The sequence below is a fragment of the Glandiceps talaboti genome, chromosome 9, assembly GCF_964340395.1.
Source record: "Glandiceps talaboti chromosome 9, keGlaTala1.1, whole genome shotgun sequence".
Lineage (NCBI taxonomy): Eukaryota > Metazoa > Hemichordata > Enteropneusta > Spengelidae > Glandiceps > Glandiceps talaboti.
The window spans coordinates 16769043-16789613 of record NC_135557.1 but is presented as its reverse complement, the minus strand read 5'-3'; the positions used below and the strand labels follow the sequence as shown (position 1 = coordinate 16789613).

Here is a 20571-nt window from a genome sequence, read left to right as displayed (position 1 = left end):
GGAACATATGTTGCTGAGGGACAACTGCTCATTCTATTAAATTACCAATGGGATTCTACCTCATCCGAAGAAGTAATTTTAAGAGGGTCTCGTCAATTCTTTCATTTTAAATCCGATAATTAATTTTATAACTCGCTGTAAGCAAATTTTTAGTGTTGAATAATTTCCGGCCGAATTGCTTGAATGTTTTATGTACTCATAAATAATTTAATATTCTTTTATAATGGAATAATAAAATGCTCATTGCTGATAACAAAACACATTTAGGTCCAATTTATATTTGTGTTAAAATATGCGAATAAAGAGAATCCTATGAATTACGATGAGTAAATGTATGTAATGATTAATATTTCAATTTTATTTTATAATTTACGATGAGTAAACCTTGATCATAAAAAAATATGTATTATATGATTCGTAACAGTAGACGAAGTTTCATATGGTTATTCGAATTATTGAAAGTCATTGAAATTCTGTAGTTAGTTTCATTCAGTCAGCAGACTGGTAGGTGCAAGTAGACAAAATAAGGTAAAGTGCATATAATGATAATTCTTTGTATGTCACTGCGTTTGTGTGGGCATGTATGCGTATATAAGTAATGTAATTTATGTAATGTAATGTAATGTAATGTAATGTAATGTATGTATTTGTGTATGTATGTATATATGTATGTGTGTATGTATGTATGTATGTATATATGTATGTATGTATGTATGTATGTATGTATGTATGTATGTATGTATGTATGTATGTATATCTATCTCTATCTATCTATCTATCTATCTATCTATCTATCTATCTATCTATCTATCTATCTATCTATCTATCTATCTATCTATCTATCTATCTATCTATCTATCTATCCATATATTCATATATACATGTATATGTATACGTACGTATGTATGTGACAAACAACAAATTACAATTAATTCAAAGCATACCTAAAAGTTATACAAATTCAACACATCTTCTGGACAATGCCTGTAGCCCTATCGGTGAATCCAGAATGATCTAAATGACTTCTCAGCAATGGATAACACATCTTCTTTCGTTCATTTGTATTTATTCCTAGAACTGTATATCACCTTAACATATCTGATGGTCTCTGTAAGTATATATTTCAAAGTTGTAGTATCGAGACCCTTTTTCCTTAACTCTATTAGCCTTTAAGATATTCAGCAAAATGTAATACACTTTAAAATCAATGACTCACATGAATAACAATTCGTTCATTTGTATTTATTCCTAGTTCTGTGTATAATTTTAACACATCTGAAGGGTCTCTGTAAGTATGCATTATCTGTTTCCGAGTATCAAGACCTTTTCGACAGGCCCATTTGTCTTCAATAACAAATACAACAACACCGTTTAATGGGTTTTGAAACAGTGACAGTAGTAATTAAATTTTGTCGATTTGTAAATGTGTGGTTCTTTATATCGCTTTCACAAATATGAAGGGTCGTAAGGATACTTTCCCAAATGCTAGTGGTGTCGAGACCTTTCGACTGATTTTTATTTGTCTATCACAAGACATCCAGCTCAATTTCATGGCGTTAAAACAGTGGTACACACGAATTGTATTTTGTTTGACATGTATTGACTCGCCATACATAACTTTAAAATGAACTGAAGGGTTATGTATAGTAGTTCTCATATCCCAACTCCTAATATCACAAAAGTTAAATTCTTATGGTTAGGCCTCAGACCCTCTCTCTAACTAAATTGGCCAAAATATGTTATTGTTTCAGACAGCAAATCAATTTCAAATCTGTGTAGTAGTATGTAGTGCTATGAATACAACGCCAGTATGTAGTGAGGAAAAACAACTTTGTTATTGACACGTTACTGTGTTTTAGTGTAATAGATTTACTATGGCGAAAATTCTTCCGTTTCTCAATTTCATGGCATTGTTTAGAAAGATTTGTATTTAGAAAGATTTACATTTTCTTTTATTGTATTTTAGAAATATTTCTCTTTTGGGGTACACATCAGATCCATTAAAAGTCAAATCGTTTCTGTAGGATGAGAACTAAAATGGTTCGAAACCTCCCACCCCTAAAGAAGAAAAGTTTGGGTTGTTTCTATCATATCCTACATTGAACTATTGATCTTGTCTCTTATGTCGATCTATTTGTCTAAATGTGAGTAACGATTTGTAATTACATAATCTGCTTTAAATTTAGATTCAATAAAGAGAGTGTAATGCATAGATAATCATACAGTCGTTATGGTTATTGATGAAACGACATCTGTAACAATCAGGTTACTTAAAGTATATTACCCAGATGTCTGTCGGCAACGTGTGTAGCATTGGAATCAAAGACCTACACAAATCGCATTACCCTTTACAAAAAAATTACCTAGTTACTTTAAATAACTTCATCCAACCGTAATTATTACGTCTCTAATTTTTCCAAATTTACTAGACAGGTTGATAGACCCTCGAGTGAAGATCTATTGACTCTGACGTCACAGGCGTTTTATTTCTTTGATGAGATTAGACTTTCTTGGCGCGAAAGTCATTACCTGTACTTCTGAGGTCTATCCTGATTATCACGTTGTAATTTATTGTCTGCTTGCTAATGTAGTTCACAATTCACTTAATATACTGCCATTAAGTCGTTCATTCCAGTCCAGCCAATACAGGTTTTCTCTAACCGTTTTCAATCCTTATTAGTCTTACATTTTTGAATAAATTAAAATGTTAATGAAATCAAACCTCGTATGCACTAAATGGCCAAATTTGCTTGCGTTTGTTTAAGCTTGTAACTAGTAATATGTTCATGCTTGTTCCCTAAAGACTTGCACTCTTTATGGAGATTACGATGTTTTGTCATTTGAATATCATTAAACATTGCATTGTTGGAATGAAACAGAACAGTTATGTTTGAAGTACGTACCAAATTATATTAATTTTGAAGTATGCATTTCGGAGATATAGCCCACTTACTGAGAATCATTTATTTATGCAAATTAGTCATTAAAACTACCAGCTACATCGCAAACCTTTTTAGAAGAGGTGCACTTTGTTATCGTTGTTGTATGTAGTAAATTATGTTGAATTCGCAAAATCCATTCTTAAGATTTAGCCTAATTACTGAAAATCATTAATTATGCAAAAGAGTCATTAAAACTAAAGCCACATTATCAAACTTTATATGGTAATTGGAATTTGTTATCATCAATATATGTACCAAATTGTATTGAATTTGAAGTGTGCATGCTTAAGATATAGCCTAATTACTGAAAACCCTTATTTATGCAAATACTCATTATTATTCATAGCTGTTTCCCAGACCAAATACTTTCTAGCAACCATCCTAACGACAGGCAGACAGACAGATAGACAAACAGACAGCCCGACAGACACAGACACAGAAAAGGATAGACAGACAGACAGGTAGACAAACACACACACTTTTCAACCCTACATTATAACCTTCCCTTACGGAAGGTAAACATCTTCAACATCTTCGTCGACCAAATACATTATAAAAGTTATAACACAGGCAGTTCAGTTTGTTTGATTAATAGCAACATGGTGAACTACTGGTCCAACGTTTAATGCTGTTTACCAAATTGTACTTAGTGTACATTCTAACCATTGAAATGTCAATCATGAACGCATGAATAGGTGAGAGACGACGTATGCCATTGCTTATGTCCCAGAATGCCTTCTCTCACAATGACATACTAGTACTTTTTCTTAGACGATCACTACAATTGCAAACGGAGCCAGGTATGTTTAGTATTTTTCAAGAAGGTTCTTTATGACGTTTACATCAGAACTAGTAAACACAGCGCATGAAAGGCAAAGCAATCTGTTTCATGAAATATTGCCCATTTAGTAGCTAATCGTTGAGGAGGAAGTGTTCATTTATCGAAGCAATACGACGTAAATGCTGTCACTAACATTATGGCTAAATCCACAGCTATACAAAGAGTACTATGTTGCACCTAACAGTTAGACATTCAATCTTGATATATCGCAGAAAAAAAAACTATATGCAAGGAGGCACTTGAATGCTGGTGCCAGATTGTCAACATTGCAGAAGGAGCTACTAAAATAGTATTATTTTCAAATGTATGTATGTATGTATGTATGTATGTATGTATGTATGTATGTATGTATGTATGTATGTATGTATGTATGTATGTCTGTCTGTCTGTCTGTCTGTCTGTCTGTCTGTCTGTCTGTCTGTCTCTGTTTGGATGATTGGATGGATGGATGGATGGATGGATGGAGAGACGGATGAATTGATTGATTGATTGATTGATTAAATAGATTTGTGAAATAGGTTAAAATGCATTGATAAATACGTATCTGTATACGTTTCAACTCAGACATTGAAGATTGTGAAAAAGTGCTCCTCTTAATGGTTTTTTCCTAGCTGTTCGTCGTACGTGTAAATTTAGAATTCTAATCCTCTCCGACATTCAATTGAACAACTATTGTGATTATTAACGACTCGAGGGAGAGAGTAAAGATGGACGATTCACATTGCAATAAAACGACCCTGTGGTCTGGAAATGGTGTAATTACGCTCATTCCCCTTATCAGTATTCACAGCGGACCTAATTGCAAACTTATGAGAAGTCATCATATAACTTTGAGGGGGTCTGTATCCTTGCATCAGAAAAGATAGCCACTCCAAGTTATCATGCCACAGGTTCACACAGGTCACGAAGTTAAGTCATCGGTGTCTACTGTACAGCACACATGAGCACTCATCGTCTGAATGATCTTTATATCAAAGTTTAAACATATCATTGTTTCAATGCCATTATTTATACTGTAAATGACTGATCGATGGATTCAATATTTTTCCTTATTCGTATATTGTTGACTTTATGGATTAGCATATTACTGGTGCTTTAGGCAGTTCTTTGATCATCTGTATGTACTGTGGACTCTTTCCTAACAATTTGTTTGATCGCTAAAATGCATGTCTCTGACTATGTACATCGGTAAACATTGCGGTGGTTGGGTAGACTACCGACGACGAAGATCAAATTCTAGTTTAGTATAATAAGATAATAAGCAAACACTGGACATCATGAAAATGTAATTAGTGTGATATATATCATCACTTTATTATGACAAGCAAATGAGAATATGATCTAGTGTATATTTGTGTCTGGGGTTTCTGTGTATCGACCTTTTATTTACTGTGTAAAGTTGATGACAGAATGGTACAGAGAAGGCTGATCAATCATATGCCACAGGACTCCCCAGACTCAAGCTATACATCATATGATGAAATATAATATGTATCAAATCTTGCCTTCTTTCTATATTCATTTTGAAGTGGCACAGCCTGAGGTCTCATTTGGTTAAATTGACACAATGGATAGTATTATATGAACAGAGTCGATTTTATTTGTTTAACTGCACAAATCTTTTTCATAAAAGTGAGGCTTATATAATAACCTAAGGTTAGATGCATATATGGATGGGATCAAAACCAGCCCCTAACCTAACCCAACCCAACCTAACCTAACCTAAGCTAACCTAAGCTAAGCTAAGCTAACCCCTTATGTTAAATGAAAATGTTTACGTATTGTACGATCAGCCCAGTATTCTATAATTTCCTGCCATTTTTAATTTCAAATCTGTTTTTAGAGATTTAAGTACAAATAGTTCTATCACCAAGATACATTATTGAGTTGTTGCAAAGTGCTTCAAAATGTACCAACGTAATCAAAATCTCTGTCAGGTGTCAGCCAGTTGCCGGGCATGATTCAACACGTTTGAATGATTAGGATTATATACTTTCAATCAAATGTAACCACCAACCCATCATAAATGTACTGGTTGTCCCGATTCACCATTGAGGAATTGGAATACGTATGACTGAGCGACGAATGGCCATGTATTAACGCTTAATATAGGTACATAACATATAATTGGATTATGTTGTGTTGTGTTGTGTTGTGTTGTGTTGTGAGGTGTGGTGTGGTGTGGTGTGGTGTGGGGTGGTGGTTGTGTTGTGTTGTGTTGTGTTGTGTTGTGTTGTGTTGTGTTGTGTACTGTAGTATATTATGCTATACTTTAATTATTACATCACAATATAATATAGTTCTCAACGCGTCTGCTGCCTTCGTCACTGAACATGTGTAGCTGTGGACTAAATATGCCATAGTCTGTATATCCACAGTTCTCTTATGGATACACCTTGTTACACGATGATGGCCTGTTTGAAATATTAGGCAATAATCTATACGAACCGAGATTTTTTCGAGTTTGAATACGAATTAAATACAGGTGGACTTAATATGCCATAATATTAGATTCTGTCCAGGGGTTTGTAACAACTGTCATCGGAGCCCTATATTACTCCACTAATATGATTTTGTTGTGAATCATGTACTATCTCGGAAGCAAACGGCAAAGTACAGGCTTACACTTGTTTTCTCCTTTGAATGGCATTGGTAAATAACTGAATACAACACTGTTCGACCAACTGTATCTTTCAGCCTGTGTCAAGCTGTGCTGAAACTACCTACTAGCAGCAGGTTTCTATAATGATCACAGTGTAATCTTTCACTCCCAGATGTTTAATTGTAAACATATTGTTGATAAGACTAAGCCTGGCTAGTACTACACAGATAATATGACACACACACACTTAAATCACAGTAAACAAACAACTCTAACATTTGATGTTAATTTAGCAACTAGAACACAACACAACTTTACAAATGTGTTTATTATACCAGATTAGATATCCCACTGTGTCCCTATCCTGAAGACTCTACTTAAAACTCCACTGGTGAAATATACACTGCTTTAAACATCAGGGAGTGAAAGAATACACTGTGTGATCAATAGAGAAACGTGCTGCTAGTAGGTAGTTGTAGCCCAGCTTGAAACAGGCTAAGGGATACAGTTGGTCGAACATTGTTGTACAGTCACCAAGCTTTTATCAAAAATGCCACACAAATCCAGAAACGTAGGGCCAGCAAACGCTTTGTTAAGATGATCCACTTTACATTCAAATATTTCCACTAAAACAATTAGGCAAAGTATATTAGGGAGATGACTAGAAACATTATGCCGTGGGGATTTGTAGAGTCGCCGTTAAAGATCTTATCAATATGAGCGCAAAGACACAGGATTATGTTTACACACTAATGAGATTTGGCGAAGAAAGCTATAGACTTCACCATGCTCACTGTGTGCTTGTCATCACAAAAGCAATCTTCCTAATTACTCTTACTAACGCTTACACACACACACACATACACACATACACACACACATACATACATACATACATAACTAACTAACTAAACTACAATGGCGACAAGGGAAATGGGGCACAGTTAAAATCACTCTGCAGTGCCTTTGTGCAATTGAAGGATCTAAATAAGTATATATTTTGGCTGTAGTTTGGTTGAGGCCAGGCAGTTTTATACATGCATACATGCATACATACATACATACATACATGCATACATACATACATACATACATACATACATACATACATACATACATAGTTTTTACATAGACACATACATAGACACATACATACATACATACATACATACATACACACTCACTCACACATATATATATATATATATATATATATACATATATATACATACATATATACATATATATATATTTCAACGCATATACATCGCATATGACACGAGTAATAATGATTTCACAATAGTCTAAGAAAACGAGTGATTAAAAACAAACAATGTCTCTTCAAACATGCACGATTGTAGAGTTTAGAGAAACAACTTCACGTTGATGTCGTATTTTCACGATTTTCAATTATAAAAAAATAATAGTTTCTTTTTGTCTTTCAGCGGCAGATTATTAAGAAACTGTACGCGTAATGCTAACGTATAATCAGATATGGTATTAAGCTTTGGAACAAAGCTATGTTTTAATTATGTATGCCTTTGAGTGTCACTAATTCTGCGTTTGTATCTAAATATATAGAAAGCTAAAAATCAGAGTTACTATAAAGCAGATTCCGAATTGAAATCCAACCACTGTTATTTCCCATGGCAATTGAGAAGTGACGAATTATTAGATAGCTTTGGGGTGTTTTAAGTAAACTACAAAAATGTAGTGATTCTAGATTGATCTGCGTTTCAATTTGCGGAAAAAACGTGTCCATGTGTCGCGAGCATATTGCCAAATCTCAATTTTGCCGATAGCTAACGAAATGTCGTATGTATAGTGTTTGGAAATCGCGCAAGTTACGGACGGCCTAAAGCTTAATTCATATATATCACGCATTACTAGGATTTTGCCCGTGTGTAGTGTATTGGGTATCTGCAAGATATGGAATAATTACCTACCATAAGAGGGAGGTATTTGTTGTGGTTAGGTTATGTTGTGTGTGTGTGTGTGTGTGTGTGTGTGTGTGTGTGTGTGCATGCGATAAACATTACCTCCACAAAAACGGCCACACGAAATTTTGTACACACTTTGAGTTGGTTAATGGCTAGAACTGACTAGTTTTTAAGAAAAGGCGCTCATTTTGTATGTTTTAAAATATAATCGTAGGTAAAAATCAGCACTCCTTCCTTTAAATGTGTGAACTGGGATAAAATGTAGTAGATAAAATGTTAGATTAGGAGTTATTTTTTTCATACATACATACATACATACATACATACATACATACATAACTATCTAACTAACTAACTAACTAACTAACTAACTAAACTATAATGGCGACATGGGATATGGGGCACAGTTAAAACCACTCTGCAGTACCTTTGTGCAATTGACGAGATACGTAAGTAAAAAGGATCTAAATGAGTATATATTTTGGCTGTAGTTTGATTGAGGCCAGGCAGTTTTCATATTAGCCCTTAGCTGTTTTGTCTGGATACATGCCGTGGTTAGGATGCTGTTGGAGATTAAATGTTGACTTTGATGTCAATTATTGACACGAAGTTCAAACCATGTAGAGAATCTAATATGGAAGGTTATGACCCCTTTAAAATAAAAGTTCGGGAAACATAAATGAAGACATACTAACTAGTTGTGTAATCTTCAAAAAACCTAATACTTTGACGACTCAAATCGCATATCAGTACAACCTTATCGTCATAGTAGACATATCTATGCTCAAAATACCATGAATTATTCACTGGTCGACGACCAATACACATGCAACCTCTTGGAGACATGTAACCATATCCACAAGTACCTACATTAGGGAGTTTTATGTTAAAGATATTTTCTCATCATGAATAGTTAACCAATGCATCTTGACGTCATCTTGTAGAGATCTTGAATAATTCAAACATTGATGGAAGAATATTTACTGGCATATTTCAGTTAATGCTCAATATACCATAATTTATTTCGATAACTTGTCAGTGCTTATTAATTACAATATTGATAATGGTGGAACAATATTAAAGCCAAGGAAATTTAATTTTGGAAAACACCTTTGCAAATTTTCTTTCCAAATACACTGACGTCTTTATCCTGCTACTTGTTATGAAATGTAAAACCACAAGTATTGGGCATACGTCGTTTGTAATCGATACCGACGAACATATCTGCTTTATCTGAGGAAGTCATCGCAGAGTTTACATTGTCACAAATTACCTCGTCTCATCCATTTTCGAAAACTCTTCATTTATTTCGCATTACCATTGAGTTTATCAAGCTACTTCTAATTTAGATCACCATGTATGTTCCTTCTATTACCTCCATCAGCAACTCTATATTTTCGCTAGATGTATCAGGTGACCGATATTAGATATTGATTGTGAAGTCACTCCTTCAAAATCTAAAGTAAGGATCGCTGTCAGAGCTGACGATCAGCACAGATACTAATCGACGTCGTAAACCAGTATGTTCTGCTCAAATAGGGGCCTTGTCGGAAGCGGATCTGCAGATGAGAGATAATAATCCCTTGTGTAATGGTATCATTACTATGGATAAAATTGCTAGAACAGGAAACGAGTCTCCCAGTTTGCACAGATCTATACTTGTGTGTTACTATTCAAAACGAAATCAGTGACGAGGAAGAACTGGTTTCCAGGAGGAGAGAAAAGATGAGGGCAAAGGAGAATGAAGAAAAACCATTATGGAAGGCAATGACTACCAGCAATAAAAACAAAAAAATGAGAAAAATGGGGAGATAATTATTATAGCTACACCAAGACAATTTTTTAACTAAAAAGGAGCAATTTGTGAAAATAGTTGGTAGGAACTTGGAAACGACTTTTGTGTTTGTGTTTGTGTTTGTGTTTGTGTTTGTGTTTGTGTTTGTGTTTGTGTTCTCTCTTCACCCAAATCCACGCTGTACAAACTCTTTTAGCATATGTACACAAAACGTATAATTATACGTCACCTGCCACCAATTTCGCATTCTGATGGAGAAACAACGGATTTCGAGTTAGAAACACAATCACCCAAGATAGCAACAACGTCTTTTCTTGTTGGTTGAACCGCGTTAACGTAAATATTGGATCAACGGTAAAAATCAAAGTGCACAACTATAATTTGATGATGATAAATAAATAAATACAATGTATACAACTTGTCTTCATCATAAACATTGCATTCGGCTTTTAGAAACCAGAACACTTATGTGTCATTCTATTCTTAAACTAGACTTGAATTTTATTTACTGTAAACCATTTTCAATGTCGTTGATTGTTGGGTGGCGTGGCTGCGAATAATGTTTAGCCCAAACATAATTTAGACTCCACTTATTATAGGAATCACATACTCAGATTTGATACAATAGTATTAGTATGTACCGTTCTGGAGAAGCAGGTAACGGCGGTGGTGGAGGCTGTTTCTGGGTGGACATGCAGGCAACGAGGACGGTCTGTATTGTCACTTACAGCCAGGGTTTGTGAATGAGTAGCAGGTTCTGATACCACTGGGCAATATTTGTCGATGTATTCCACGGCTACTGGAATGGATAGTACGGATACACAAGAGGCTGAAAAACACCGGGCTGCGAGTTTTTTCAAATGGTAGAGTTGTGGCCGTGGTGTTCACTGCAGTAGCGACGTCGTCGTTTGCTGGTTGTGAGGTAACACATGGTTCGTTGGTAGTAGTTGGCTTATTTATTTGGTAACGTGTAGGGTTGTTTTCGATCAGGATATCAACATGACTTTTCTTGTGCTTGACCACAACAGATGCTGCAGTTAAGTTACTAGTTTATGTATTGATGATCGATTGAAAAGTTTTAAATGCGATATCAATCTTGGGTGGTACTTTATTACGATAATGCTTTTTTCAAAACCACTAAATCAGCATGAACCACTAAAAAGTCTATTTTATGTCGTCCTAAAGAAACCAATAAATATTAATCTGGGTTGGGTCGAATTAGATACAAATCAACTTTATTTTCCTTCCTTACCAAAATTAATTATATGTATTTTAGTGTTCGTACATATATGCTATTAATATCGTGATTTCCCCCCTCGACTGAACATAACGGGAAGTAAACTCATTCCATACTTAATTCGATTTACACCAGTACAGCCATGAATGCACTAGTAGTTCTCTATGTGCTGACAAAAATTGACTTTTCAGATTCCACCGTTCAAAAGTATTTCGTGTTAATAAACTCCAAGCGTACAATTACACGAGTGTGATTTGATTATAAAAGCTATAGATTGATCGATGTGTAGGAAACCGTGTGCAATGCAGTGGACAAGTTGTATACATTCGATATTTATATATCATCATCAAATTCTAGTTGTGCACTTTGATTTTTACCGCTGATCCAATGTGTACGTGAACGCGGTTCAACCAACAAGAGAAGACGTTGTTGCTATCTTGGGTGATTGTGTTATCGAAGTCCGATGTATGCAGATATGCAGGTGTATTTTTTACCAGAAGTCGTATTTTTGCTTGTTGTATCACGTGATCACTACACGCCCCTTGTAAACAAACCTAGCAGACAACTCAAAATCCGACTAAAACCAGCATTTCCAATGCCAAATTCGTTGTTGACCATACAAAACAACACCGTTGTATACATTCATTTTGTAATAAGTCTTTTCACTATACGTTTTGTGCCACAGGGAAATCGTCAAAAATTCCACATAGGTCGCCGAAAGAAAGAAAGATGGCGAACGCACGGTGGTCACGCGATCGTAAAGATGAATTCCTAAATTTATGAACGATATCAATATTACCGCCACAGAGGGTGCAATGTTTGCTTAACTAGAACAACAAAGCATATCACGAACATTTCTGTACATTTAATGGAATACAGTATGCAAAACAAAGACGCACTCTCATTTTTCAGCTGGAGGTTGTAAGTTTGAATATATCACTGAGTGATATGCAAATGATAAGCATTACGTCGTACTGCAGAGCAAGCACGCACTCTGATTGGATGATAAAGTTAAGGCTGACATGTAAACAACCGCATTGCAGTCATCAGGGAGGTGCGCGACACTACTACGCTCAACAGTATAACGCGGAAGTGATTTTATTTTAAAATGAAACAGCATTTTAAGACATTCAAAAATGAATTCGTTGTCGTAGGTGACGTATAAGTATATTATTTGCAAAATACTGTTCACATCTTGCTACTCGAGGTCATTTTTCCGGTATAAAGGAAAAATGACCTCTCGCAGAAAGATATGGAACGGTATTTGGCAAATAACATGTACGTGTAAATTGAACACATTTTCAACAGCGACAATTGTGTTTAGATTAAACAAATATTATACATATATATATATATATATATATATATATATATATATATATATATATATATATATATATATATATATATATATATATATATATATATATATATATATATATATATATATATATATATATATATATATATATATATATATATATATATATATATATATATATATATATACATATATGTTAATTATTTGCCAGAGGTCGAAAAAAAAGCAACGACCAAATTTACATATCAAGTGAGGAAAATGAAATAATCAAGTAATCACATCGCTAATGAGAAAAAAAAGTATATATAATCATTTAATTTCATTTCTGAATTATAGTTTGATTTATATATGCATTGATGTAACAAATACATGTATACGTTTACCTTAAATTTTGCCTCAGGCCAGGTCTGTCAGTGCGCATTCACACACAGATATAGACAATACAGACACACACATGCACACACAGATATAGACAATAAGGACATACACATATGCTGCTATCAGAAAGTAAGTTATTTTTTTGCACAATTGAATCAACGCCTCCATTATATTCTAGAAAAGCATAAAGCGGATTAACAGGTTTTGCGAACATAAGGTTCCTTGTTTAGTTATTCCATAGCATGACCCGGGATGTATGCGATTATTTTTCATCAACCCATAGTCACAGCAGTAAATCATACAGCACGCTCTGTGTTTACTCAAGGCACATCTGATCAGCCAACATTCATCAATTTATGGGTTTATTTAAGGTACGCCTTCTTGCACTTTGCGATTTGAATCTAGCATAGTTTAAATCTGCTCAATTATTATGCATTTCCTTTGTATTTGCTTTACTTTGTTATTTTTTTTCAAATTTAACACTTTTTTCCTAAAAAAAAAATCCTGTTTTTTTTTCATTGTTTGCAGGCATTTCGACGGAACCACAGCAGCCATCTTTTATCCGTTGCAATATTCCACTCATAGGTAAGTCAATTCTACTTTCACTTTAAGGAATGTCTCCCTATCCTATGTCTTTGCTTGTCAAAACATCAAATTTTTTTATACTACGAATATGTAGCTTCTTCAGGAAATTGACCAGGCCACAACATGTTTTGTTGTTACCGTAAACGACTTTGATAACACTGGAACTTTATAAAAAAATTTAGAGGCAAATATTACATTCTAGTAATTTGTTAGATTGTGATGTTAATATGATGCCGTCGTGATGAAATTCAATATTTCAAACTACAGGAGTGTTTATTCTACAGTGTCTGTCTGTCTGTCTGTCTGTCTGTCTGTCTGTCTGTCACTTAGTCACGATGGTAGTAGCAAATGTATTTGTGTAATAAAGGCCATTTAGGCACAATTAAATATCGAAAATAACCTTACAATTGTGGTAAATGCATGATTTTGGTTTTGCGTGATCAAATTAACCTTAATAATAGTGATTGACGGGATTTTAATTACCTAAAACTCTGTGAAAATTGGATAATTTGTAACATATTTAGCCAAAGTAGTCCCATCATTCATGATGAACGACACAATAATAATAACCATTAAGTGACCCTCCTCAATTCTATTATACGTCAACAGGAAAGCATAAATCCACCGAGAACGGTTAGTAGCTGATAATACACGATTTAGCCGTGAAGACTATTTACTACTGCTTCGTGAACATAACATATCATACATAACCGTGTCGTCACCGTGGACAAGTAATCATCGGTGAGTAATACTTATATCGGGTGGAGTGATAGAGAGTTGATCTTTACTATGCTATTTTATGCATCGACATTGATATCTAGTTGTTTCAAGATGGCAGAAAATTCTGTCTGTCTGTCTGTCTGTCTGTCTGTCTGTCTGTCTGTCTGTCAACTAAAAGTGTATCTACCAAAGGAATAGCTTACCGCACATAGAACGTTATTCAGTGAAATTGAGAACAATCTGAGACAAGAGTTTATATGTGTATGAAAGTACTGATTGTATACTGTGTAGTATGTTAAACCGAACTGATGCATTTACCATTATTGCGATTTATTCTGTTGATATGGATATTCCAGATTTCAAGTTCTACTTTCACCCGTTTTCAAACATAGCCATTCTGTGCAAAAAACAACAACCCCTTGACTTTTAATATATTATAGTGTTCATTTCTATTCTTACATTTGCAAGCGAACTGATTTGCATTCTGGTACTTCATTCAAAGCTAAAGAGTGCTAATTATGTTCTGTATTTATTGAAATTGCACCTCTCATTACACCTTGTACTGATAACAGATATAGTAAATGACATTCAAAGGACATTATGATGCTACGGTATGCCAATGGAAAGAGTATGTAAAGTATTCAAACAGTAGTTTCAAAATCATTGTAAGTTGTTTGATTAAGCAATGTTCATTAAATTCTACGCTATGTACATATATACATTAGACAAATAGTACATGTGAGGTCGAAATGGAAAAAGCTGACATAATGAGGAGTAAATATTCATCCTCAAATATTAGTTAAACGGTCATGACGATTACAATGGTAACAGCTTGTTGGAATTATCGTCTATCGTTTTACACTACATGTACAAATAACATAAAATGTGATACGTGCTTCTGTCATGTTGGTTAAGTGAGGTAAAGGCCAACACCATAATCTGTAAACGGTAAACTATGGCATGCACAGGTCAAACACTGTAATAGTTACAGTCACGTCTAGCTCAGAATTACAACAACGCATTTTGATGTTATAGCCGTAAAAGAGTCTTCTAATTTATCCAAAACATATATCGCAGTAATCTTACACTGCCAGAGGAATATTTCTAATGACAGTGTTACACCCTGTGTTAAACTACATGCTGTCACTAATTATTGTAAGGGCTCTGGTACAAACACATAACACAGTTTGCTATATCTTTTGAAATAGATTTAATCCCAACCTTATAAACACTATACACAAAACATGCGAGTAAACCAGTTGAAGAAGAGAAGTGACAAAATCATACGCGTGCAAGCATAATTTATGAAAACCGAGCAGAGTAGTGGTGAATGTCTAGTTGGGTTTACATATGACACATTCTTGTGATGTGGGAAAACAGTTGACTTTTTACACTCTGTAGAGCTGGTTTTTTTTTCAGGCAAAAGCAAACGGTCTGACTAAAACTGTGGTGATTTTCAAATTGTAAACAGAACTAGCACTGTCTTTGAATTTGTGTTTGTAAATGTACACCTTAATCGTTTTATCTTTGGAGAAAAACTAATAATTCAGCAACTCACTGTGAGTTCTCATTAATCCCATCTGTTTGCAATTTTATTAATTTTTTTTTTTAAATTTATGACTTCATGTATGAAGTCGTAAAATGTTGATAATTAAATTAAACGAACTTGCATAATCTGTCAGTGAGTAAGAGTAAACAAATCGTATTTATAAATCAATCAGACCATATATACCTATCAATACATATACATGAAATCTTTAATAATGACTAATTATTAGATGAATGAAGGAATAAATGAACAACCAAGTGACTGAATGAATGAATGAACGATACATACATACATACATACATACATACATACATACATACATGCATGCATGCATGCATACGTACGTACATACATACATACATACATACATACATACATACATACATGCATACATACATACATACATATATACATACATACATACATACATGCATACATACATACATGCGTACATACATACATACATACATACATACATACATGCGTACCGGTATACCTATTGAAAAGAAGTTCATTTAAAAGAAAAAACCTTCCACTCCGTAACCCGTTGCTATAGCGACAAATGCGTGAGATGTGTAAGGCAATCCTTTAATATTGGTTATCAATGATACATCCCATTTGTTTGTGAGTAATACTTCTCTACTTGAAGAAGCTGGGTTTTGTAATTCGTCAACTTCATAAAAAAGATTGAAAAACATGTAGACCCTATTTCTAGATTAAACGTATATATGATATCTCCAAATCGGCTTTCACGAGAGATTACCATCCTATTCCATAAAGGCCATATCCCTAGCAGTATTGAATACTGAATGTATCCCTTTGTTTTGTATTCGATGCATCTTACTATCTGCATCTTTCCAATTTCTTACCTTAGGTTCTGATGCGCTCCTGTTTTATTCAAATCTAATGAAAGATATATTGATTCAATAGTCCATATTATTATTTTTTAAGACTTAGTGTAATATAAGTATTTTGATATGAAACTTCTAGCATATCATATAACACACAAATATAATATATATATATATATATATATATATATATATATATATATATATATATATATATATATATATATATATATATATATATTTATATATATACTATAATATATAATATAATATATAATATATTTTTGATGCAATGGGGTCCTAGCGAGAAGAAAGGAAATGCCGTTTAGCTCGCCATTTTTTGTTACCACTGCATTTTATCGTCTGCCCCAGTAGAGATGGTTTTAACATACATACATACATACATACATACATACATACATACATACATACATACATACATACATACATACATACATGCATACATACATGCATGCATGCATACATACATACATACATACATACATACATACATACATACATACATACATACATACATACATACATACAAATCTGTAACACTCAATATATCATATTGAAAACATTCAGTGTATATTCATCCTATTCATCCTACTCTAATATAACGACCACTTCTGATATGCAAATTCATTATCGATGGAAAATGACACGAGCATGACGTTCCTTTTTTCCTTTGTATGAGTTATCATATGTCCCAGACAATCATTTGCCAGTAAGTCTTTTAAGGAACCCATCACCGAATGGATGAATCACATTTCGTCACTATCATATGTAACTGGTGCTATATAACGTTTGGTAACGACTGTTGCGAGGCCGATTTTGAAATCCGTCCCTCTCTTGCGGATATCCAAGCCTGAAATGAAAGTCACCTTTGACTCGTGAGACACAATCTTTTGAAACATGGACAGATTTCAATTTCCGCATATCGTACATACACACATTCTTGATATTCACGTGATCCTACATATTGTATTTACAAGAAAGGCTTGTCGAACATAGCACAGAAAACTTATATATATTATATAATGTCCTTCTATATCCCCAGTCACTAATTTCACTTTGTGAATCTCGCCTAAAACTGCTGATACGACAATTATTTCTTTAAATCCCACTAGGTATAAAGTTCCCTCGCTACTATTTATCCATACAGACGAGACCTTTAACACGGAACATGTTAATATCTCCATAAGTAGCTGCATTACCGGTCTGTTAGTTTATGAAGCCACAATACATATAGACATGAACTCCGTATATTGGTGCAATTAAATGGTCCCAATTACTAATTTCTCAACAACTTTTATAAACATGTTCGATGCTGATAGGGCGAACAGGAGATCATAAATACTGTAAAAAAACATCTAATAACAACTTCCCGTCTGATCTATTTTGGGTTTTTATTTTCTTCGATAAATTTGACATCATAATTTTCAAGTTTTGGTTATCCACTTTACAAGTGAAAATACTGCAAAAGTCATAATTGTTATCCAAGGATTTTGAAATGTTGCATTTTTATCAGCAAAATATCAAAAGAGTGTAAGACAATAACAACAAAAATATTGGTCAGAAGGTATCTAATATGGTTAAATAGTTCAGGTCTGATTCATTCTACAAAGTATGTAAGCGATGATAGTTTGCCGAAAACATCCTTGATTTGAACCAGGGAAAACGTCTGAACGTCAAAATTAATAATAACCAGCATGTGACTTATGAGGACTATACCTCACGTGATGAATTATTTAGCTAATCTACTAAGCTGTTGAACAATGTTGGTGCATAACCAACACATATTTGAAAACGCGGTCTTAATTATTTGTTAAACAGTTTCAACTAGAAAATGATTTGTAAAACAAGACAATCAATGCACTCACTGAAAATTGTTTAAATACCAATGATTAGATAGTGTACATATTAAGTAAGGGTTGATTGTATCCAGACGTAGTACAGTAACAGGTTAAAATAGTTAATTGCAAGAGGTGCACCAATTTTGGGGGCGGACCATTAATCCCTTTGCTATAATTTATTGTACACTAATATGAAAACAGCTGCATAAATACATTTACCAACTGGTAATGGATTAATTTTCAAAGTATTCGATATTATGACCAAGTCATAATTAATAAATGCTGGAAGAAATGTTTTAATTGTAGTTTGTGCACTTTTAATGGGTGATATTAGCTCCTACCGTTTCGAAGCGTATAGACAATGTACTAGAATTAGAGTAGAGTGTATTGTTCAGTTGGTGTGTTTGATATATTCAATCTGAAATGACGTTTATTACTACTATCACTCACTACTTAATGTACTTAATACACGGTGTACATTAATCAATCTGTATTGAACTTTGGTGTAAAAAATATCCTGTAAAGCAATACATTAGGATTTTGTAAATCGTTGACGTGTTAATGAAGGGCTAATAGTTTTTAATGCAGAAAGCTTGTTTTCCGACAGGGATCATGATCTCATTTCTAGATATCACATTTACAATTAATGGATTTGTTTTGCAACGGTTGAAAGTAACGAAGCTGTAAGGGTTAATATCAAAAGTGACTTTTGTAAAAGAAAAGGGTTGTCATCTTTAATGAGATGTATTAGTAGTTTTCCACTTTTATGTCAAACCTTAAGGGTACAGTGATACCGACTACAACGCTATCAAACGTTTTTTTAAAAAAGTTTCTACTTTAACGGAGCAAATCGCCTCTGGACATGTTGTTCATTAGAACGAACTCATGTATTGATGTACACAGACATATTAGTTCGTCATATATAGAAATATATTAAGATTGCTATAAGTGTGGTCTTGTTGTTCCATATATATGTGAAGTCATTTATTTGCCTTTGAACGTAATGTTTCATTCTGTATTTAACTGAGAGATAGAATAACATCATTTCTGCACTTTGACCTTTTACTTTTCCCTTAACTCACCATTATAAAACAATGGCTAATTTCAGATAAATGGGGAGATAAGATATGATTATATATCAGGATGTTGAGTTTTGACCTTTCCCTTAACTATGACTTTGAATATAGGGTTTTAAACAAATTTGTTTAATTCGCCATTTGTGTTTAAATCACGGTATGTCAGCTTAATGGCCATATGGTTGAATGCTAATGTCCCTCCACCAACTTTATGCCTATTCATTAGGATAGTCAGAATCAATCTAATGGAAATGAGTTTTATCTTATAGCTTTAGGCTGTAATATTTTATGCTTGACCACTCAATATACTATTTATCTCTTAGATAAAATAAAAACGGAGAAGCTATTTCACAGTATGACAGCTTTTAGTTAAGGTCAAATAGATAAAGAAATAAAAATAAAAATAATGTGGAACCGATTATATATCATTCTAAAATATGTAATGTCGGTAAGGATTTTCACCTTATCATCAATAACAATTTCATTACTATACACTAATGAAATGCGCCTGGAAAGAAACTGTTTAAACTCTTACTGTCACTTTACTGAAGACAACTCAAACCCATTCTCAGCTAAAATCAAGAAAAAAACATGGGTCACCATACACATATTTGAAATAACGGTTAAAATGTTTTGAAACATCAACCATTTTAGAATCAAACATGGCCACCGAATGCTATGAATTGTCGGAACATAAAAGATTGTTTTCAATGTTCTCGAAAACAAAACAATGGACACCAAATGTCTTGTATTATTTCAAAAGGACCAAGGACCAACTTTCGATAAGGCAAAGTTTGGAGAGATTTTACACTCTTGATTCTGAATGACATTTTCGTCCCCGAGGCGCTTTCTATGTATACTGCACTATTACGACA

The 20571-nt window shown here is 33.8% G+C and overlaps 1 protein-coding gene across 2 annotated transcripts in view; it reads left to right on the top strand.

Moving 5' to 3' along the window:
- The window catches only part of LOC144440362 (allatostatin-A receptor-like), a 79605-nt gene that overhangs the window by 34221 nt on the left and 24813 nt on the right, over positions 1-20571 (top strand). For both annotated transcript variants that reach the window (XM_078129731.1, XM_078129728.1), the window contains exons 3-4: positions 13585-13641; positions 14251-14382. The gene's annotated coding sequence lies outside the window, so the exon portion shown is untranslated. The remainder of the gene's footprint in view (positions 1-13584; positions 13642-14250; positions 14383-20571) is intronic.